Source organism: Gorilla gorilla, chromosome 2 (genome assembly GCF_029281585.2).
Source record: "Gorilla gorilla gorilla isolate KB3781 chromosome 2, NHGRI_mGorGor1-v2.1_pri, whole genome shotgun sequence".
Classification (NCBI taxonomy): domain Eukaryota; kingdom Metazoa; phylum Chordata; class Mammalia; order Primates; family Hominidae; genus Gorilla; species Gorilla gorilla.
The window spans coordinates 109951127-109975437 of NC_086017.1; the positions used below are offsets into that span (position 1 = coordinate 109951127).

Below are 24311 nucleotides of genomic sequence, written 5' to 3' on the forward strand. Positions count from 1 at the left end.
AGATAGCTACTTCTGGGTTCTATTCCTTGAACTACCTCGAGCGGTTTGGATTACCAGCAGCTGGTAACCTTGCACTGAGGCATAAATCAAGAAAAAAAAAAAGCGCTTCAAGGAGATTGTAGTTAATAGTATCTAGTGCTGCAACATGGTTAAGGAGACAGACTGAAGTATATATCCATCCATTTGGTGTAGAAACAAGAGTATATTCAGAATTTTGGTGGTGGCAAAGATTTATGTGGTAGTTGGAAGAATGAAATTGAAGTCACATGGCTCTTCAGCAGAGAAGAGTGAGGGATAGAAAGATGCAAAGCTGCAGATTTTAGGTGCAGGGTTTTCTTAAAATTAAAAATAAGTAACATTCCCTGGGTGTAAAGAGCCAGTAGAAAAGGAGTCTTTGCTGAAGCAATGGTTTGCAAAGTAGAAGGTATGGGGTGCTGTGCACTCTGTGAGGTAAAAAATGATTTGCAAGGGTGCAGGAAGAGATATCAGAACTTCTACTTATATATTTTATCTTTTGTGAATTCTATTTTTATGTAGTTTCATAATATACATAATATGTTATGGAAATGTTACAGTTGTATAATTTATAAATAAATATACATACACTGAAGGTATATTCTCAAAAATTTTATTGATAGGGCTATATGCAATCAAAAAGTTTGAGGCCACAGTGCTAAAGTATCAAAGATGCAAGATGTTCATCCTCCTAAAAGTCAATAGGCATCACAGAGTCAGCCACATGAAAGCAAATGTTTTGGCAAAGTAAAAATAAAATAGCAGAAACGGGTGTGTCCTAATCTTAAAGATGCTTTACTTTTTTATCCCATTTTCTTTGTGCTTTCTTGAAATTTTTACTTCTTTCTTAATAAGGTGAGCTTTATGAAGCTGGAAACACAGTGGTACTCAATAAGTATTTTTTATTTGATTACCTTTCCAGACCAAAGACTTTTGGTCATGAATGACTGATCATAGAATACCAAAAACATCAGGTGTGAAATAAAACCTTTCTGTGAAACAAGTGCCAGAAGGATATACTTTGCTGCTTTTTTTTTTTTTGTAATTCAGTGGTCTTTGGATGTCCACTTGACTCACTCCTAATCAGTCCCAGAAAAAAAAGAAAGAAAGACCTTTGGATTACTAATGCTAAGCAACTCTGCTTCTTCTTTTTTTCTTATTTGAAATTGTTGGAAAATAATACAGAAGACAGAAAACATCTTCCTCCAAACATTGAGAAACTGGGTCTTGCTACAGCTTAATGATAATACTAATATCCATCAGTTGAGTAGCAACAGATTCATCTTGATATGCTGTTCATCTTTAGGCCCCTAGAAGACGGATTTTTCAGCTTATGCAAAAGGGTAGGGTTTTCTCTTTTGCTTTCCAGTTGGAGTGAGAGTGGGAGTATTTCATTTAAAAAGTCAAGAGACAGAGATTTTTGGCATAATTCTATGTATGAAAAGTGTAACTAATTGGCAAAGGAAAGGCCTGTCTTATAGATGCTCTTCTATGAAGGTAAAGCCAGGATCCTGGGAAGGAGTGGGATGGAGAGAAGTGATCAAGAGAACTGGGCTGAGAGTGGAAAGCACAGATGAAAAACCAGACCCTCGGTAAACTGCTAGGTGATTATCTGAAGCGGGTTCTCAATTAATGGTGAGTCATTGGGAAAAGGTTAGAAATAAAGTTGAGTATGATTTTTTAATATTCTATATATGTGAATGACTACATAACATGAATCTCTTTCTTGTCAGAAACCTCCTGGGGGTTATGTCATAACTAGAGATTATATTTAAATAAACTACCAGGTTGTCTTCTGGTTGCAGTATTCGCTTATTATTGATTTTCATGGTTAACTTGGCAGATTCTGCTCACTCGAGGATGTTACCTCTTCCTCCAGAAATTATTACTTTCTCCATAAACTCATCCATCAAAGTCTGACTTTTCAGAGACAGATAGTCAAGTTTAACCTAAAAATCTATAATTGAATTTGTGCTGAGTATCAATATTATTTCCACACTGCGCATCATTTCAGTGAAAAATTTTAATTCTTTATTTCCTTACTATATTACAAAATTTATATACAATGTTGATTTAGATTTCAAGTAGCTTTGCCATACATTGGCGGATCTACAGGCTTAAGTATAATAATTTCCAAATAACATTTTTCATGGGCAAAATTTAGATAAAGGGGCAAATGAAAACTAGAAGCATGAGATTGAAATAATTTATGATAAACTTATAGTTCATACTTTATAGTTTTGTAGGTTTATAGTTTTCCACAAACCTATTTGAGCATATTTAAGTGATAAAAATGTGAATTATGCATAAGATACCATGGTGGTTATGTAGGGAAAATAAGTGACATCTTTTTCTCACCAGTTGAAAGATTCATGCCTGACACCCTGTGTTAGTCAGGGTTCTCTAGAGAGACAGAACTAATGGGATATATATATATAAAATTAAGTATTGACTCACATGATCACGAGGTCCCACAATAAGCCATCTGCAGGCTGAGGAACAAGGAGAGTCAGTTCTATTTCCAAAACTGAAGAACATGGATTCCGATGTTCGAGGGCAGGAAGGATCCAGCACGGGATAAAGATGTGGGCTTGGAGGCTAGGCCAGTCTCTGTTTTCACATTTTTCTTCCTGTTTATATTCTAGCCAAGCTGGCAACTGATTAGACTGTGCCCATCCAGATTAAGGGTGGATCGGCCTTTCCCAGCCCACTGAGTCAAATGTTAATCTCTTTTGGCAACACCCCCACAGACACGCCCAGGATCAGTACTGTGTAACCTTCAATCCAATCAAGTTGACACACAGTATTAACCATCACACACACCTGTACAAAAGACAGATTGACAAGAGAAAAAGGTACCATGTTTATTTGACCAAAGTAAATGTGATATAGGAGGCTTCAGAAATGAAGACCCAAAGACCCGGGAAAAACTGTAATTTTAGGCTAAATCTGATGAAAGAAGTGGATAATTGTGGAGAAATATGAATGGACAAAAAAAGAGGATGATCTAACAGTAATAAACTAGGGGAAGGGGAGGTTCAGCAAGTTCTATTTGTTAAGATTATTTTCTGTTTAACGGTATGACATTTCTTCCCCCACGGGTGTAGGGCAGGACATCTGTCACATGAGATTCTTATGACCTACTTTTAGGGGAGGAAGTTCAGAGAATTTTTATGAACAGCTCTTACACAGCAAGGTAGGAGAAGTCACACAGAAAGTGACCTCCAAGGTGCCATATTTTGGGATAGGGTGTTCTGCTCACACTCAGCTAATTTTATGTGTCGACTTGGCTAGACCATGTTGCCCACTTGTTTGGTCAAACATTAGCTTAGATGTTGCTGTGAAGATATATTTTATATGCTACTAACATTTAAATCAACAAATAGACTTAGAGAAAAGTATATTACCTTTTGCACTGTGGGTGGGCCTCATCCAATCAGTTAAAGGTCTCAAGAGAAAAGACTGAGGTCTCACAAAGAGGAAGGAATTCTCCTTCAAGACTGTCGTAAGAATCAAGAGTATAACATCAACTCTTGCCAAAATTTCCAGGCTGCCATTCTGCTGTGCAGATTTCAGACTTGCCACAGTCTCTCTCTTTATGCATGCTTGCCTCTCTCTCTCTCTCTCTCTCTCTCTCTCTCTCTCTCTCTGTGTGTGTGTGTGTGTGTGTGTGTGTGTGTACATTCTATTGGTTCTGTTTCTCTGGAGAAGCGTAGTACAGATAAGTTGAGATTTTCTTTTTTTCTCAAAGTAATTGAGTAAATTATATTGATATTATTTTGAGAACAGATAAAATCTTGTAAACATGTCTTCACATATCAAACATTTTTCCAAGCAAATAAAACATGGGCAGAAAAGTGTGTATCCAGGGACTATGCATTTTATCAGGCACACCAATGAGAACAGTGGAGCTCTGTTGCCTTCATTTGTAAATGTTCTGCTGATTATTACCCACTTGATTCTGTTATTAGTTCCAACACCTGCTAGTTAGGAGAAGCACTGCCAAGTTCTGAAATGAAGTCCCTATACCGCCAACCTTACTTGGCCCAAAATATCCTTGTGGAAGTGCAGTCCAAGCATTTCCATAGCTGTGGTTAGTCTACCATTAAAAAATGAACCCAGATTGGAGATTATTAGAAATTTTCCAGATGCTAAGTCTATATATGCATTCTATCTGAAAAATTGTGTGCTTAGATATACAAAGGTTTACCCCATAATAATGAATGTTTAGTCTTGGCTGCTGCCCATTGTAAGCAACTGTAAGACGTTTCCTGCCATATTCTTCCTTGATGGGCTGATATTCAATAAGTTAGAAATATCTTTCAGCAAACAGATTGCATGTTTTAACTTTAATGGAATACCAAAAGGTTGAATAAGTCAAAATGTCTTTTTACATCTTTGGTTCCCCAAATACTCCCTGAATTGCAAAATGAATTCCATGGTAGACTTTCCCTTTCAGAGACTGTCCTTTCCCCTTGCTTTGAAAAGATGAACTAGTCTGTGTGGCTGTTCCTGTGCTCACAGAGGGTCATCCTGAATCATTATGTTGAAATGCCTACATCTCTATATTCTTCAACTCTACTGTAGTTGTAGAAGCACAGGTGTGAACAAAATACTTGATTGATTTTCATCTTCATTTTCACCTTACCTAATTCTGCAACAAAATAAACTGCAGTTTAATGAGAAACTCATCCAGGTACAGTGGGATAAGCCATAGCAATCCTCAGACCAATTGTAAGTGTTTCTTTCTCCATTTATCCTTTACCACACAGTTGTCCCCTTTGTTCAGGAATCATGGTGAGAAGGTTGGGATTGGAGTGCCCTGGGATATTAGAATAAAATGTGTAAATGTGATGCATATTTAATTGCAGTTCTATAACTTGCAGTGCATTTTGAATGAATTGTCTGTCTTCCTAAAAGGTACAGTCACTTCACTAATTTCAGCTGTCCTAAGTTTCTCACAACTTCCCTTCATATTCGTATCGGAAAAGAGTCTTACTTTTTTTGCCAGGCCAAGAAAGAAAAATAGTTTATACTTCATTTTGTAAGAACAAAATCAGACCAACGAACTTAGAAGGGTGAGTTTAAGTTGTCAAAAGAAAGAGACTCGGATAAAAAATGCCTCAGACTAAACATTCACACATCATCTCTCTGGACTTGACTTTGACCAATCTGCTTTTACATCTCTGGAGACGTGTTGCAGGTGCCAGCGTCAGTGGTCTCCAGAGCTGCCAGCCTCCCATTCAGTGACCTAGGTGGCCACAGACATCTGACTATCATTGTGAAGGTTCAGCAAGTCTGAATAAACATCAACATTTTCATAAAGAAGCTGAGGAATTCCAGATGCAGCAAGCCAGTGAGAGAAATGCTGTGGAAAGGAAGTGGTAACAGGCACTCCCACATCTCTTGGACAGACATTCACATTTTCTACTCAGGGCATCTACTTACCCCCAAATGTAAGAACTGAACAAACATCACTTTCACAACCCATCCCAGTGAAGGCCTATTTTGATTCCAGAAATTTAGCAAGTTGACCAAAGAAGTCTACCTATGAAAATTCCTGGCCACTTTTCTCCAATCTGAGACAAGAATGACAAGGAATATTTTTTCCCTCTCAGGAAAGAGAATCCTGCTGAGATTGGAATTGTCCATTCTAGACAGGGTCTGGCTTCTAGAATTTTAGGCAAGACACAGTTAGTTAAAAAAAATGTGTGTAGTGAAATCAGACATACAGAAATACCATGAATAATTTTGAGTATTGTTATTTGATGTTTTAGAGGGAAAGAAATATTTTTTATTAGACATTTTAAAGGCCAGAATATTTTTCAAATATATTCTTTCTTCTAAGTTAACTGCTGCCCCTTTATTGAGGAACTGTCTTATTTAAATGTGGTAGAGAAGAATTCATCTCAAAAATTGTTAATATTTGGAAATAGAAATGATTCTTTCTGGAAACTGTAGCTCTATTGCTGTTATGCTGGTTGTCAGGTGGAATTTGGAACCAGATTTCCACATGTTCTGTTCCTGCAATAGCAGGATCCTTCCCTGTGTGAAAGGAGGGTTTCACACCTTTGTACTCTATGTCAAGCGTTAAGGTTCCAATCACCATCCCTGAAAAGTATCCCTAAAAACATAGTGACAAGACAATAAGTGTACTCAGATTTTTAGTGAGGAATATTCAGATAGTTCCATTTGAATTCAAATTCAGTAAAATGGAATAGTTTTAGCAAATAAGTTGCAACTATTAGTGTGGAAATTATTTCCTTTAGAAGTACCGTTCATACATTTAATACTTATGGAATTGCCTAGCATGTTCATGTGTATTTTTCCTTCTTAGCCTCTACTTATAAAATGAAAAGTTTTGTTTCTCTAAAATTTTCGGGCATCTGAAAGTAGATGGAGAAATCTAAAAATGAAGAACAGAAATAGGTCTGACCATGAACAGCAAATCCCATGTACCAACTGAAATTAATGTTTTTCTTGATAGGCATATTGGAAAAAAGAAGATGCTAAGAAAGAAACTTATTATTAATGAAAATGTATTGGTTTCATTCAAACTAGGATCAGATTTTATAAATGGTAGGACTTTTAGCTTGATTATGTTATGGCCTAAACTGCCATGCAGAATTTGGTTTTCTTTTTTTCTTTTGATGTCTGAACTTTGTGAGGTTATCAATTAATCCTTTACAAGCTAATTGAAGTGCAGACTTGTGACAGAACAACAATTAGAATAAAAGGAGTTAATAAAACTATAGGACTGCACCTTATGACTCAAAGTTTATGATCTACACATTGAGTAATTTAGATGAGTCATCTGAAAAATAAATTTGAAGCCATTTAATTTTATTATTTATTTATTATTATTATCTGAGACAGAATCTTTCTCTGTCACCCAGGCTGGAATGCAGTGGTGTGATCTCAGCTGACTGCAACCTCCACCTCCCACGCTCAAGTGATTCTCATGCCTCAACCTCCTGAGTAGCTGGCATTACAGGTACGCACCACCACACATGGCTCATTTTTGTATTTTTAATAGAGATGGGGTTCTACCATATTGGCCAGGCTGGTCTCAGACTCCTGGCCTCAAGTGATCTACCTGCCTTGGCCTCCAAAAGTACTGGGATTACAAGCATGAGCCACTGTGCCCGGCCCAAATTAGCCATTTAAGAGTTCAGTAAACTCTGTTGATTGTTTGTATTTCACTCCATGCTAAGAAGACTGTGACCTATTAACTTCAGAGTAATTCTCGCTAGTACTACACCACAGGATTGAGCCAGCCATTATATTGAAAGTGAGGCTCTTGTACACATGGATTGAATGAACTCAAGACTGCCAACTATTGTCAGTTAGTAGCTGAATTGCAGAGATCTTGGCACAGAGTATTTAAAAATATGCTTTGGCTAGTCCCAAAAGAATTACTTTACTTTTAGAGTACTTTGAGAATACGCCATAAATGTGTGTTTGGCAGAGGTTTATCTATTATATTCATTTGTATGTTTTCATGGAACCTATCAGTCCACCAAAGCTTTTATACAGAAATATGATATCCTTGAATGAAAGTGATTGGAAAAGAATCAATTTCCTCTGTATACTAGGGCTATAATAATAAAATGCATAAAGGGGTCAGGGGTTGGACAAACTTGTAGCATGACTTGTCCATTGTTTATCATCTATACTTCACATGTAAGAGTTATCAATATCAATTCAATCAATAGCAAGGCAGGAATGCTTGTTTCACTTAATGTTGAATACACACGCACGCACGCACACACACACACACACATATGCACACACAGTATATATGGAAAAAAGTCTCCCCTGGGATGGCAGAGTAGTGTTATTTCAAGAAAGCTGAACTTGGAATCTGGGAAACTTGGTCTAGCCCAGTTTTTCTATAAACTCATTGTGTAACCATAGGCAAGGCACAATTACTGTGAGTCTCAGTCTCCTTTTTGTAAATCAAAGGAGTCTGACTCTTTCTAAGATATTTTCAATCTGCACTTTTTGATCTTCAGGGGATGATAAGAGGAAAGTGGGAAGGGGGCAAATACAATGAATAATGAGATGACTTCCCAGATTTTGCTCCTTCCCCAATGTCTGTGAATTCACCATGTCTGTGAATCTATTTTTATTAGCACAAGAAGCTCTCACAGCTCAAGCTTAGCATTTCCATAATCAGGTCAGGAACCAAAAAGAATGGCACAAACTAGCTAAATTCTTGAGTCATAATGACTCAGTAGCTTATGAGGCCAAATCAAAGTTTCTGTGGGAATAGCTAGCTTCATAAACATTCTTGGCATGATTGGCTTCAGGGACCATGCTTTGAACAAGCAACCTATGCACACCAAGCAAGGTCTAGGGACAGAGATTCTGACTCAATCCAAGGGCTTCAACCTCTTCTCAGTCTGTATGACACAAGGCCTCTGGCTTTGGCTAGTGCTGTGACTGCCACTTACTCTTCCTTGCTCTCAGTTCCATGTTTACAAGATGAGATGCTGTCTAAAGTCATTTACTGTTCTGTTATTTTTATGGGCTCTTTAGAATATGTAAAATATTTGGACTCTACAATAAAACAAAATAGTCAACTCCTATTCTCTACATGTGTACTCTGCAAATTTAACCATATGCATTAGTTTTTATTGTGACATACAACAAGCTGACAATGTTCTTTTACTTGTGTGAAATTAATAAGCCTGACATCTTTGGATTCCTCCTATTCTTTTACATCATATTCACTGGACATAGGCAATTCATTTGTGTATCTGTATGAGTCTGTTCTCACACTGAAATAAAGAAATACCTGAGACTGGGTAATTTATAAATAAAGGAAGTTTAATTGGCTCACAATTCTGCAGGCTGTATAGGAGGCATAGTGGCTTCTGCTCAGCTTCCAGAGAGGCCTCAGGAAACTTACAATAATGGCAGAAGGCAAAAGGGAAGCCAGCACTTCACATAATAGAGCAGGAGAAAGAGAGAGGGGTAAGGTACCACACACCTTAAACAACCAGATCTCATGAGAACTCACTATTTTGATGACAGCACCAAGGGGGATGATGTTAAACCATTCAGGAGAAACTGTCCCCATGGTCCAGCCACCCACTAGACCCCACCTTCAACATTAGAGATTACAATTTGATGTGAGATTTGGTGGCAATGCAGATCCATATCAGCATCACTTGCTTCTCAGCTTCAAGAGGCCTCCCTTAAACCCCCCAAAATCTATTCTTAAGTATTCTTTGAATTCTTCTTGTTGCATCAAAGAATTCTTCTTTTTAAGAAAAGACATAAAGTTCTCTGTAGCGTGTAGCAATGATAGTCAACACTGGGATATTGCCAGAGAAAGGTAATGTGTATTAGTTTGCTGGTGCTGCAATAACCAAATTGGGTGGCTTAGACAACAGAACTGTGTTGTCTCAATGTTCTAGAGGATAGAAGTTTGAGTCCAAGGTGTCAGCAGGGTCAGTTCCTTCTGAGGGCTGTGACAGAGAATCTGTTTCATGCCTCTTTCCTAGCATTTGGTGGTTTGTTAACAATCTGGCATTCCTTGATTTGTAGAAGTGTCACTTCAATTTCTGATGTCATCTTCACATGGTGTCTTACACATTTGTGTATCTGTGTCCTACTTTCCCCTTTTTATAAGGAAACCAGTCACACTGGATGAGGGGCTACCCTAGTCCAGTATGACTGCATCTTACCTTAACTAATTAATATCTACAACAATTCTACTTCCAAATAGGGTCACATTTTAGGGGAATGCAATTCAACCTATTGCATATGGCTTCCAATATTCTTAGTGTGGGGAGAATCCCATTAATGAAATTGGTTTCAGAGCTCAGTTGATCAAAGTTTCAGAGCTCAGTTGCTTTAATAACACACTTCTATGGAAGACTCTTGGCTAAATTATGCAGAACCAATGAGTTTGCTGTTATTCTGCTGTCTCTTTCTGGGTCCTTTTGCTCTTGGTGGGTCTGCTACCCTTAATTCTTTTGTATTACCTGCCCTTCAGAACAGATACGTAATTTATAATTAAACTTCTGCCACAGCCTTTGTCGATTTAGGGAACATCTCTGATCTCTCTTGCTAATCATGACAGAATTTTGGAGTCTATTTAACTTCTTAGCTGGTAGCTCTATCTGACGTGCTTACAGAATTACGAGATGTTAAATTTTAAAAATTATCTCTCTATATTTCACTTCAAACCATCCTCTTCACTTTCGTCTTCAACAAGGTAACCATTTTAGCCAGCTCCTCATTTCTGTGACTAGTTCTTTTATTCTGGTCTCAGAAAACCTTAGCCTTCTTAAGTCTTCTCTCCCTGCATCTCCAGTATCCAACTTGTCAAAAGTTACTATAATTTTTCTGTTTGACTTGTCTCTAATGTCCACCGTACCTAGGAGAAATTGGAAGCATCTGTTTTAAGCACTTTATTTGGGGAAAATATTCCTATCTTTGCCTGTTCACAGAAATATCTAGAACCTATTCTTTGTGAGGGAGAAAGGGTGGGGCTTAAGATTTATCAAGCACAAGGTACTTTGCTAGGCACTGTACATAGACTATCTTATTTTAATCACATAATAATCCCATGATATGTTTTTGCCTAACTTTATGAACAGATACAGAAAAATCTAAAGACATTATTTGTGACCATAAACTAATAGCCAAGGAGAAAAGATCTCCGGAGTTTTTCACATTTCAGGAAGAACTGCTGGACTTTAACACCATTTGAATGATAATAATAATGATGATAATATATTTATTAACCACTTACTTCCTGTTAGGCTCTGGCCCACAAGTGCTTTGACTACTTTATGCCATTTTATCCTGGTAACAACCTTTGGAGGAAGGTGAAAACTTTGTTTTACAACATGAGAAAACTGAGGCTAAGGGAGGTAAAATAACTTGACCAAAGTTTCATAGCTGGGAATTAGTAGAACCTATATTGGAACTCAATCAGCTTGAGTTCAGACCCTTTACTTTTAATGACAACACTATTTGAAAATGTGAAATATCACACATTGTTTTCTACTTAGTCATCTTTTGCGAAAGCACTCCCAGCTCTCTTCATTAAAATTGCCATGCTTAAAGACTACACTACACATCTTGCCATAATCTCTAGCTGAGTGTTGGGCACAAAGTTTATGTGCAATACATACTTTCAGTAATTTCCTCGATAATTAAAAGCTGTTTCTTTTAACTAGCCATATGAATGTGATTTTAAATACACTAAACACAACTGGAAAAGTCATTACTAAATTATGGGTTGAGAAAAATATTGGACACAGAGTTGACACTAATGTTTTAGCCCTGCTTTGTCACTAACACCTGTGATACTCAGTTTTTTCATCTGTAAATTGAAAAGCTTTGTTTTAGAATGTTTCAGTATAAAACGATTTTTTAAAATATTTTTTACAGTTTTAATAGAGCTATCAATTTACATATGTGACATAATATTATACAAAGTAAGTAAAACAGACATGACCATATCTTTGATGTATAATCTGAGACAGAAAATTCTTTTACATAATTAATTTCTCTGGATATACTATTTATCTTTTTATACTTATTTTGGATTCATTAGAATATATATAATTTTTTATCTGAAATTTAAAATAAGTTACCAATACATTTTGATTGGCAGGTAGGTGTTGATGGTTAGCATTTTGGTAACCAAATCTCATTCATCTTCATTTTGCATAATACCTCATTCCACTTCAAGAAACTTTCCCAAGCATATTATTTTTTTGGTTGATATGTTGGAATAGTGATCTACAACTTTTTTTTATTTTATTATTATTATACTTCAAGTTTTAGGGTACATGTGCACAATGTGCAGGTTAGTTACATATGTATACATGTGCCATGCTGGTGTGCTGCAAACTCTCAATAAATTAGGTATTGATGGGAAGTATCTGAAAATAATAAGAGCTATCTATGACAAACCCACAGCCAATATCATACTGAATGGGCAAAAACTGGAAGCATTCCCTTTGAAAACTGGCACAAGACAGGGATGCCCTCTCTCACCACTCCTATTCAACATACTGCTGGAAGTTCTGGCCCGGGCAATGAGGCAGGAGAAGGAAATAAAGGGTATTCAATTAGGAAAAGAGAAAGTCAAATTGTCCCTGTTTGCAGATGACATGATTGTATATCTAGAAAACCCCATTGTCTCAACCCAAAATCTCCTTAAGCTGATAAACAACTTCAGCAAAGTCTCAGGATACAAAATCAATGTACAAAAATCACAAGCATTCTTATACACCAATAACAGACAAACAGAGAGCCAAATCATGAGTGAACTCCCATTCACAATTGCTTCAAAGAGAATAAAATACCTAGGAATCCAACTTACAAGGGAGGTGAAGGACCTCTTCAAGGAGAACTACAAACCACTGCTCAATGAAATAAAAGAGGATGCAAACAAATGGAAGAACATTCCATGCTCATGGGTAGGAAGAATCAATATCATGAAAATGGCCATACTGCCCAAGGTAATTTACAGATTCAATGCCATCCCCATCAAGCTACCAATGACTTTCTTCACACAATTGGAAAAAACTACTTTAAAGTTCATAGGGAACCAAAAAAGAGCCCGCATCACCAAGTCAATCCTAAGCCAAAAGAACAAAGCTGGAGGCATCATGCTACCTGACTTCAAACTATACTACAAGGCTACAGTAACCAAAACAGCATGGTACTGGTACTGAAACAGAGATATAGATCAATGGAACAGAACAGAGCCCTCAGAAATAACGCCGCATATCTACAACTATCTGATCTTTGACAAACCTGAGAAAAATAAGCAACGGGGAAAGGATTCCCTATTTACTAAATGGTGCTGGGCAAACTGGCTAGCCATATGTAGAAAGCTGAAACTGGATCCCTTCCTTACACCTTATACAAAAATTAATTCAAGATGGATTAAAGACTTAAATGTTAGACCTAAAACCATAAAAACCCTGGAAGAAAACGTAGGCATTACCATTCAGGACATAGGCATGGGCAAGGACTTCATGTCTAAAACACCAAAAGCTATGGCAACAAAACCCAAAATTGACAAATGGGATCTAATTAAATTAAAGAGCTTCTGCACAGCAAAAAAAACTACCATCAGAGTGAACAGGCAACCTACAAAATGGGAGAAAATTTTCGCAACCTACTCATCTGACAAACGGCTAATATCCAGAATCTACAATGAATTCAAACAAATTTACAAGAAAAAAACAAACAACCCCATCAAAAAGTGGGCAAAGGACATGAACAGACACTTCTCAAAAGAAGACATTTATGCAGCCAAAAACACATGAAAAAATGCTCACCATCACTGGCCATCAGAGAAATGCAAATCAAAACCACAATGAGATACCATCTCACACCAGTTAGAATGGCAATCATTAAACAGTCAGGAAACAACAGGTGCTGGAGAGGATGTGGAGAAACAGGAACACTTTTACACTGTTGGTGGAACTGTAAACTAGTTCAACCATTGTGGAAGTCAGTGTAGCGATTCCTCAGGGATCTAGAACTAGAAATACCATTTGACCCAGCCATCCCATTACTGGGTATATACCCAAAGGATTATAAATCATGCTGCTATAAAGACACATGCACAGGTATGTTTATTGCGGCACTATTCACAATAGCAAAGACTTGGAACCAACCCAAATGTCCAACAATGATAGACTGGATCAAGAAAATGTGGCACATATACACCATGGAATACTATGCAGCCATAAAAAATGATGAGTTCATGTCCTTTGTAGGGACATGGATGAAATTGGAAATCATCATTCTCAGTAAACTATCGCAAGAACAAAAAACCAAACACCGCATATTCTTACTCATAGGTGGGAATTGAACAATGAGAACACATGGACACAGGAAGGGGAACATCACACTCTGGGGACTGTTGTGGGGGGGGAAGGGGGAGGGATAGCTTTAGGAGATATACCTAATGCTAAAATGATTTTTAAATGTATACCCCACATTTTGTAGTTCTGATCATGCTTTAATTATGTTGGAAAATATGTTCATTTCTGGTTAATAGGAAAGAACATATGGAATGTCAATTTTATTATAGTGGTTTTATTCCCTGGTATTTAGGAATGCAAATAATGTGTACCCAGGATTCCGTGTGTGTGTGTGTGTGTGGTTAGTATCAGTGGTCAGATTTAATCTAATCTGTGTATTCACCCAGATATACACATGTGCTCAGTGTCCAGCCATATTAACTATGAAATTGGTAGCACATGTTATCTTCTTTTATGTTTCATATCATTCTCTTCACATTTTAATTCCAACCCTTAAAGAGAGACTATTTAGTATTTCACATGCATTAAAATTAGCAGCAGGTGAACTATAGTACATTAAGTAAAAACTGGAGATCCAAACAGCAGGGCTTCATATAATTTGCCCATAGGCATACAGCAAATATAGCATTTAAAGCCATATAGTCTGATTCCTAAGCCAACTCACTAACCATTCTCTGAAAGACAAATTTGAACAACTTTCCACTCAGTAAATTTTTAAATAGAAAAATTGTTTTTTAAAATTGCTATATTTCAACAATAAATGGTATATGAGTCCTGAAAAGCCAGTTTGTAAAAACAAAGTTTCAGGGAGTTACTCTCTTATCCTTAGCTTTTATCAACATTCACTTAATTTTCAGATTTGTTCTTGGCCTCCATAGAACACTTCCTTTGGATATAACCTAATCTCCTAATTTAGAATGTTCTCAGCTCCATTGCTTCCACAGCTTCTTCAGGTATAAAAACTTTTACATGTTTTTTTTTCTATATCCAAATTTTTTATGTCCCCAGAGAATGAGCCTTAATTGCAAGACACACAAAACAGACATTTAAAAAGATCTTTCTGGCTTTTCCGAATTCTTAGCTGCTTCGAATGTAGGGTATGGTGAGGAGAGAAACATTCATATTTCAATGAGTTCTATAGAAATTACATTGCTGAAACAGTCAATAAATATCTTAGGACTAGATGGAAAGTAAAAGCAGCTTGAGTATATATTCATCCCAAGTATGCCTTCATACTTGGATAGGTAGACAGTGCTATGATCCTATTCTTTGCAAAAATATTCAGATTATTGATGCAAAATAACAGGTTCTAAGTTAAAACGGCAGGTTGACAATACTTATTTATTGTCTTCCTATACATTCCTCATATTCAAGTGAAAGAATAGAAAATCTATGAAAACATGTCTCATTTTTTACTTCTATAGATTTCAAGTTATTCAGGATTATCTTTTGTAAATTGTTTACAGCCTGCATCCATTTTTCTATTGTTTATATTTTTCTTATTAATTTATGATTTTATATATAAATTATATTTTACATATGAATTCTTTGTTGCTTTTAGCCATTATAAATATTTTATCCCGACCCATGGTTTTGGTATTTATTTATGATGTCTTTTGTCAAATAAAGGAATTAAACTTAGCAGTCAAATGTATCCATAATTTCCTTCATGTTTTTTTCCTGTGTGTCTTGATTAAGTAATCCTTTACTACTAGATGTCATAAACATATTTTTCCATATTTTCTTTAAACAATTAAAAAATTTGGTTTTCACATGTAGGTTTTAAATTTGGGTTTCACATTTAGTTCTATCTATTTATCTATCATTTACTTTCTTTTTAATTTTTCAATTTTTTATTTCAATAGGTTTTTGGGGATCACGTGGTGTTTGGTTACATGAACAATTTCTTTAGTGGTGATTTCTGAGATTTTGGTGCACCCATCACCCGAGCAGTGTACACTGTATCCAATGTAAAGTCTTTTATCCCTCACTACCCCTAACCCTTTCCCCTGATTCTCCAAAGTCCAATGTATCATTCTTATGCCTTTGCATCCTCATAGCTGAGCTCCCACATATGAGTGAGAACATACGATGCTTGGTTTTCCATTCCTGAGTTACTTCACTTAGAATAATAGTCTCCAATTCCATCCAGGTTGCTGAAAATGCCATTATTTTTTTCCTTCTTATGGCTCAGTAGTATTCCGTAGTATATATGCATATCACATTTTCTTTTTCCACTCATTTATTGATGGGCATTTGGGCTGGTTCCGTATTTTTGCAATTGCAAATTGTGCTGCTATGAACATGCATGTGCAAGTATCTTTTCCATATAATGACTTCTTTTCTTCTGGGTAGATACCCAGTAGTGGGATTGCTGGATCAAATGGTGCATCTACTTTTAGTTTATTTTTATATGTGGTATTGTGTGAGGTAGAGAAGTAATCTTGTCTTTTTACTACATGGGCAGCCAAATGTCTCACACTTATATTGGTTACCCTATTCCCTTCCCAACAGTTAGTACTGCCCCATCAATGTCTTTCAAGAAATGTGTGTACAAAGAGAAGATTCTAGGCTCTGCATTATCATCATTGTTCTTTTTCTCATTTCTGGCATCAAGACCATATGTCTTAATTATGGTAAGTGTTTTTTAACTTTTATTTTTGTTTCGGGGTATATTTAGAGATTTGTTAACATAGGTAAACTGTGTGTTGCTGGGGCTTGGTATACAGCTTATTTTATCACCAGATACTTAATAGGTAGGGTTTTCTTTATCTTTACTGCCCTCCTACCCTCCACCCTCAAGTAGAATGCATGGTATTTGGTTTTCTGTTCTTTTTTATTTTATTTTATTATTATTATAGTTTAAGTTTTAGGGTACATGTACACAACGTGCAGGTTTGTTACATATGTATACATGTGCCATGTTGGTGTGCTGCACTCATTAACTCGTCATTTAGCATTAGGTATATCTCCTAATGCTATCCCTCCCCCCTCCCCCCACCCCACAACAGTCCCCGGTGTGTGATGTTCCCCTTCATGTGTCCATGTTTTCTCATTGTTCAATTCCTACCTATGAGTGAGAACATGCGTGTTTGGTTTTATTGTCCTTGTGATAGTTTGCTAAGAATGATGGTTTCCAGTTTCATCCATGTCCCTACAAAGGACATGAACTCATCATTTTTTATGGCTGCATAGTATTCCATGGTGGATATGTGCCACATTTTCTTAATCCAGTCTATTGTTTTTGGACATTTAGATTGGTTCCAAGTCTTTGCTATTGTGAATAGTGCCGCAATAAACATACGTATGCATGTGTCTTTATAGCAGCATGATTTATAATCGTTTGGGTATATACCCAGTAATGGGATGGCCGGGTCAAATGGTATTTCTAGTTCTAGATCCTTTCAAAGAACATCTTTATTTCTGCCTTCATTTCATTATTTACCCAGTAGTCATTCAGGAGCAGGTTGTTCAGTTTCCATGTAGTTGAGTGGTTTTGAGTGAGTTTCTTAATCCTGAGTTCTAGTTTGATTGCACTGTGGTCTGAGAGACAGTTTGTTATAATTTCTGTTCTTTTACATTTGCTGAAGAGTGCTTTACTTCCAACTATGTGGTCAATTTTGGAATAGGTGTGGTGTGGTGCTGAAAAGAATGTATATGCTGTTGATTTGGGGTGGAGAGTTCTGTAGATGTCTATTAGGTCTGCTTGGTGCAGAGCTGAGTTCAATTCCTGGGTATCCTTGTTGACTTTCTGTCTCGTTGATCTGTCTAATGTTGACAGTGGGTTGTTAAAGTCTCCTATTATTATTGTGTGGGAGTCTAAGTCTCTTTGTAGGTCACTAAGGACTTGCTTTATGAATCTGGGTGCTCCTGTATTGGGTGTGTATATACTTAGGATAGTTAGCTCTTCTTGTTGAATTGATCCCTTTACCATTATGTAATGGCCTTCTTTGTCTCTTTTGCTCTTCGCTGGTTTAAAGTCTGTTTTATCAGAGACTAGGATTGCAACCCCTGCCTTTTTTTGTTTTCCATTTGCTTGGTAGATCTTCCTCCATCCCTTTATTTTGAGCCTATGTGTGTCTCTGCATGTGAGATGGGTTTCCTGAACACAGCACACTGGTGGGTCTTGACTCTTTATCCAATTTGCCAGTCTGTGTCTTTTAATTGGAGCATTTAGCCCATTTACATTTAAAGTTAATATTGTTATGTGTGAATTTGATCCTGTCGTTATGATGTTAGCTGGTTATTTTGCTCATTAGTTGATGCAGTTTCTTCCTAGCCTCAATGGTCTTTACAATTTGGCATGTTTTTGCAGTGGCTGGTTCTGGCTGTTCCTTTCCATGTTTAGTGCTTCCTTCAGGAACTCTTTTAGGGCAGGCCTGGTGGTGACAAAATCTCTCAGCATTTGCTCGTCTATAAAGGAGTTTATTTCTCCTTCACTTATGAAGCTTAGTGTGGCTGGATATGAAATTCTGGATTGAAAATTCTTTTCTTTAAGAATGTTGAGCACTTTGGGAGGCCGAGGCGGGCGGATCACGAGGTCAGGAGATCGAGACCATCCTGGCTAACACAGTGAAACCCCGTCTCTACTAAAAAATACAAAAAATTAGCTGGGCGTGGTGGCGGGCGCCTGTAGTCCCAGCTACGCGGGAGGCTGAGGCAGGAGAATGGCGTGAACCCGGGAGGCGGAGCTTGCAGTGAGCCAAGATCGCGCCACTGCACTCCAGCCTGGGGGACAGAGCGAGACTCCGTCTCAAAAAAAAAAAAAAAAAAGAATGTTGAATATTGGTCCCCACTCTCTTCTGGCTTGTAGAGTTTCTGCTGAGAGATCCACTGTTAGTCTGATGGGCTTCCCTTTGTGGGTTACCCAACCTTTCTCTCTGGCTGCCCTTAACATTTTTTCCTTCATTTCAACTTTGGTGAATCTGACAATTATGTGTCTTGGAGTTGCTCTTCTCGAGGAGTATCTTTGTGGCATTGTCTGTATTTCCTGAATTTGAATGTTGGCCTGCCTTGCTAGATTGGGGAAGTTCTCCTGGATAATATCGGGCAGAGTGTTTTCCAACTTGGTTCCATTCTCCGCATAACTTTCAGGTACACCAGTCAGACATAGATTTGGTGTTTTCACATAGTCCCATATTTCTTGGAGGCTTTGTTTGTTTCTTTTTATTCTTTTTTCTCTAAACTTCTCTTCTTGCTTCATTTCATTCGTTTCATCTTCCATCACTGATACCCTTGCTTCCAGTTGATCGCATCGGCTCCTGAGGCTTCTGCATTCATCACGTAGCTCTTGTGCCTTGGTTTTCAGCTCCATCAGGTCCTTTAAGGACTTCTCTGCATTGGTTATTCTAGTTATCCATTCGTTTAATTTTTTTTCAAAGCTTTTAACTTCTTTGCCATTGATTCAAATTTCCTCCTGTAGCTCGGAATAGTTTGATCGTCTGAAGACTTATTCTCTCAGCTCATCAAAGTCATTCTCTGTCCAGCTTTGTTCCATTGCTGGTGAGGAGCTGCATTCCTTTGGAGGAGGAGAGGTGCTCTGATTTTTAGTTTCCACTTTTTCTGCTCTGTTTTTTTCCCATCTTTGTGGTTTTATTTACCTTTGGTATTTGACGATGGTGATGTACAGATGGGTTTTTGGTGTGGATGTCCTTTCTGTTTGTTAGTTTTCCTTCTAACAGACAGGACCCTCAGCTGCAGGTCTGTTAGAGTTTGCTAGAGGTCCACTCCAGACCCTGTTTGCCTGGGTATCAGCAGCAGTGGCTGTAGAACAGCGTGTACTGGTGAACCACAAATGCTGCTGCCTGATTGTTCCTCTGGAAGTTTTGTCTCAGGGGAGTACCTGGCTGTGTGAGGTGTCAGTCCGCCGCTACTGGGGGGTGCCACCCAGTTAGGCTACTCGGGGGTCAGGGACCCACTTGAGGAGGCAGTCTGCCCATTCTCAGATCTCAAGCTGCACGCTGGGAGAACCAGTACTGTCTTCAAAGCTGTCAGACAGGGACATTTAAGTCTGCAGAGGTTACTGCTGTCCTTTTGTCTGTGCCCTGCCTGCAGAGGTGGAGCCTACAGAGGCAGGCAGGCCTCCTTGAGCTGTGGTGCGCTCCACCCAGCTCGAGCTTCCTGGCTGCTTTGTTTACCTAATCAAACAACTAACTTGGCAATGGTGGGCGCCCCTCCCCCAGCCTCGCTGCTGCCTTGCAGTTTGATCTCAGACTGCTGTGCTAGCAATCTGCGAGACTCCGTGGGGTAGGACCTTCCGAGCCAGGTGCAGGATATAATCTCCTGGCGTGCCATTTTTTAAGCCCGTTGGAAAAGCACAGTATTAGGGTGGGAGTGACCCAATTTTCCAGGTGCCGTCTGTCACCCCTTTCTTTGACTAGGAAAGGGAATTCCCTGACCCCTTGTGCTTCCCGGGTGAGGTGATGCCTTGCCCTGCTTTGGCTCACGCACGGTGTGGTGCATCCACTGTCCTGCGCCTACTGTCCGGCACTCCCCAGTGAGATGAACCCGGTACCTCAGTTGGAAATGCAGAAATCACCCGTCTTCTGCGTTGCTCCCGCTGGGAGCTGTAGACTGGAGCTGTTCCTATTTGGCCATCTTGGCTCCTCCCCCCTGGTTTTCTGTTCTTATATTAATTTTGTGTTTTCTTATTCTATGATTCTCAAGAGCATAACTGTTACAAGATCAATTTTTACAGCAATTTCTCTTTCAAACTAGACGCTGTACAGGCCCAATACAGAGATTTTCTTTTCTTTTTTTAACCACTCAAATTCCATGCTAAAATAAATGTCCTTGTATTCTCCCTATGCCAATAAGTGTGCTTGTAGTCTCCCTATCCCTCTCCCTATGTTTTCATTTTCTGTTTTTAACCTTTTGGTTGAGTGCAGGCTCTTGAGGTCCCAACTTTATATTGGTGGTCTCATTCCAGCTCCATTCTGAGCCCTACATTCTCTGCTCCTCTTTCAGTGCATTAAAACCCAAAATTTAGCACATCCCCAAGAGTAGAGTTGCAGCTCATGTTCTTATTACTGACTTATCTCTTTATGTTCCCTGTCATTTCTGGTTTCCCAATGACTTTAAAGAATGCCTAAGAGGCACCTTTATGTTCTTCGCTCCCTATGTTCTTGGAAAACAGGAGTCTACTTCTACTTCAATCACTTGGAATTTATTTTTGTGTATATTCTGAGGAGGTGACCATTTCTACCTCTTGTGTGTAGCCAGTCTTAATTCTATGCTATTTTATATTTTTCTAACACAAATTCCCTTTACTTAAAATTCACCATTGGGATTTTCTCTCCATTTTGATTCCTTTTAAAACTTACTGTTTTAATCTAAGGGAAATTATGAATTACATTGGGTAAATGTACAAGAAAACTCCTTTGCTCACTTGCTGGACTTGTGGATTCTGTATTTTCCCACTATAAATCATAGTGATTTATGCTTATACATATCAAATACTCATGACCTAGAGACAATTTTATTCCCTGAACCACATTGGCACTTCCGTTTACATCAATTGTGTTATAGACCTATTGTCTGTTTTATTGTTGTTTTATACCACTATTCAAACTATTTATTTTAATATTTTGTTATTAAAATTTTGAATTCATTAAAGTATTATATAAATAAAATCTGTATAAAAATAATTTCTACCAAAACTAAGTCAGTTTTCTGAAAGGCATTATAAATTTGTGTTTATAAATATAATTTTTCATTTCAACTTTGGTGTAGTTAAGAAAATTATAAAGGATTGGGAAAATAACCTCAAAATCTTAAGAATTATGCACTAATATTATCTACAAATGTTTTAACATTCTTACTTTAAAGAAGCAAAAGTTGTAAATTATAGATGTCACATTAGGAATGATGGTCTTTGTGCAGCACAGACTACCATAGGACACTCCAATCAAAAGATATCTAGGGCTGGGAACATTGTCTTATACCTGTAATCCCAGCCCTTTGGGAGGCTGAGGTGGGAGGGTCGCTTGAAGTCAGGAGTTCGAGACCAGCCTGGGTCAGAAAGTGAGACCTCATCTCTACAAATATTTTTTTTTAATTAGCCGGGCATGGTGATGTGTACCTGTAGTCCCAGCTATTCAGGAAGCTGAGGCAGGAGGATCTCTTGAGCCCAGGAATTTGAGGCTGCAGGGAGCCATGATCATACCACTGCACCCCAGCCAAGCCAGGGCAATCAAGCAAGACCCAATCTCAAAAAAAGCAAAAAAGATATTTACATGTTTAAGTTAAAATACATTATTTTTAAACAATATATTTTTAAATTCCTCATATTAAATGACTTCTGTTTAAATCACTGATTCTCATAATCTCTACCTTATTTGATTTTATTATTAATACTATCTGATTTTCTTACTGACTGGTGTTACTAAAATGCTTACATTATTTGAAAATCTGACCAAATAAATAAATAGAAAGCAATAAGTCCAACTGCTCAAAGTAAAATAAAATATTAAAAAGTAGTCAGAGGTCTCTGGCTACCAGCACTCCCCACCTTCCTTGGGACAGAGTCTTGCTTGTGGTCACCATGTTTATATCACAAGGCCCACAACCCTTGTGAAAGCTGATTGGATCAGGAAAGGGGTAAGGGACATGACCCAAAACATAGGCAATGCCTGTAAAGGTCTTCAGGGTCCTAGCAGGCCTGTCTGGGTGACTAGCGCACTCAAACTGATACTCTCAGAAGAAAGTAAGTCAAAAGTAAAATAGGTCAGAAAAATTAAAAATTAAGAAGTTAATATAATAAGCAGCTCTAATCAATGAAGAATATGAGACAGGAAAGGAGTGTACAGGCAGTTGATTTAATAAAAAGAAACACCTAGAGAAAGAACCCACGGAGTTAAGGCTGGAGTCCTAAGCATGGAAAATAAGCATTCACCATGGCTTCTCAGAGAAGATTCCTCTGACTTCTCAAGGCTTTTGTCAATCCTGAGCTATAATGATGCATGTCGCTGTTCTCTTTAAGGCCTTAGGAGGCTGTGTTTGGTCCTTTCTTACTTCTCTTGTATTCCATCTATAAACTCCACTTTTCAGAGGAAACTTGAGCATATGCGCTCTCTGCATGCTGAAAGAGCGTAATGAATATGTGTGGAAAGGAAACTAATTTACAATTCTATTGTTTAAAACAGCTAAAATTCTTGAGGTAGGGACCGTATGTCTACCACATTTTGGCACACGAATATGGCAACAGAATAAAAACAGCTTTAGTAAGTTTATCTGCACAAATTTGCTTAACTTAGAACCATATCTAAGCAGAGAGGTGTTCCAAAGTTAAAAGATTGATACAACCAATCTCATATCTTTTCATGAGTATTGTGTGAACCAAGGGCAGTAAAACATTGGATGGAGAGTCAGGAAACCTTGATTGTAATCAGAATTCAACCATGACAAGAAATTGATGACTTTGGGGAAATCATCCCAAATCCCTCAGCCTCAGTTTCTTTCTCTGTGGGGCTCATGTGCTCTGACTTAAGGTTATCATAAAACTGAAATTAGAGATACATGTGAAAGTACTTTGTTCTGTATGTGTTTGTTATGCCATACAAATACAGGTGAGAAAGCTTTAGAACCTCAGAGTTAGAAGGAACTTTGCAGCACCTCATACCCAATCCTCACCTGATAATTTTTTGTGGGTAACAGGAAATGTCATTTGCAGGTTTCAGGATGATTTTCAATGCTTTTAATCTTGTGTAATTTTACTTGTCTTCTGCATTCCATACCTGTTTGATTTAAATGTGAATAATTTTAAGCATATCTTGTTCAATGAATATCCTGATGTTCCTTAAAAAATTTGAAACAAAGGCTAGATTTATTTTTTTCTCAAGTTAACTACCAACTACAGAAAAAACGGGAAGTATTCACCTCAAAACTCCATAAATACAAATCAGACTTGGGCTGGGAAGCTGGTAGAGTCTTTCCACCATTCCTCTCTTCCTCCTTCCATCTTCTGTGGTTCCCAGGGCTTCCCCAGTTTTATGCTCTGTGGCAGCAACACACCATAAGTCTGATCATTTCTCTTCCTCCTCTCTTCAAAACGCATGTGTTTTCTGGGCTCTGCCTAAAGTAACCAGAGTAAATCAAGAAGAAAATGTGTGTTAAGAGTAGAATACATTTCTCACCTTGAATAACATTTGCATTTTAAAAGCTGCCTCCAATAGGAGTAAGCACCTTGATTTGAAGGAATTTTCAGTTAGTCGTGTGAGGTCTTTCCAGGACCTCTCATGTGTCATTACATGTGAGGCTCATGGGTAGGCAAAGAAGCAAGCTGTCTCCACACAAAAAAGGTAGCTCTGTGTGTGTGTGTGTGTGTGTGTCTATGTGTGTGTGTGTGTGTGTGTGTGAAAGAGAGAGTGCGTGGGACTGTCTTCGGGGAAAAACACACCATAAATTGGCTATCTCATCTTTATGATAACCCATGAATAGAATTGTAGAATTATTTTCCATAGTGATTAAATCTGTCCTTTTTGGAGT

General features: G+C 37.9%; 2 long non-coding RNA genes across 3 annotated transcripts in view; one reads left to right on the forward strand and one right to left on the reverse strand.

The window, feature by feature from the left end:
• The window catches only part of LOC129532408 (uncharacterized), a 260609-nt gene that overhangs the window by 147858 nt on the left and 88440 nt on the right, over positions 1-24311 (forward strand). The window contains exon 4 of the long non-coding RNA XR_010132672.1: positions 6912-7009. This is a non-coding gene — a long non-coding RNA (uncharacterized lncRNA). The remainder of the gene's footprint in view (positions 1-6911; positions 7010-24311) is intronic.
• Positions 1057-24311, reverse strand: part of LOC134757986 (uncharacterized) — a 51633-nt gene continuing 28378 nt past the window's right edge. Inside the window, exons 3-5 of one of the 2 annotated variants that reach the window (XR_010132674.1) lie at positions 23703-23898; positions 23457-23560; positions 1057-2838 (exon numbers count right to left, since the gene is read on the reverse strand). This is a non-coding gene — a long non-coding RNA (uncharacterized lncRNA). Of the gene's footprint in view, positions 2839-8826; positions 10406-23456; positions 23561-23702; positions 23899-24311 lie in introns of those variants that run through there. The other variant, XR_010132673.1, reaches the window with a different exon arrangement.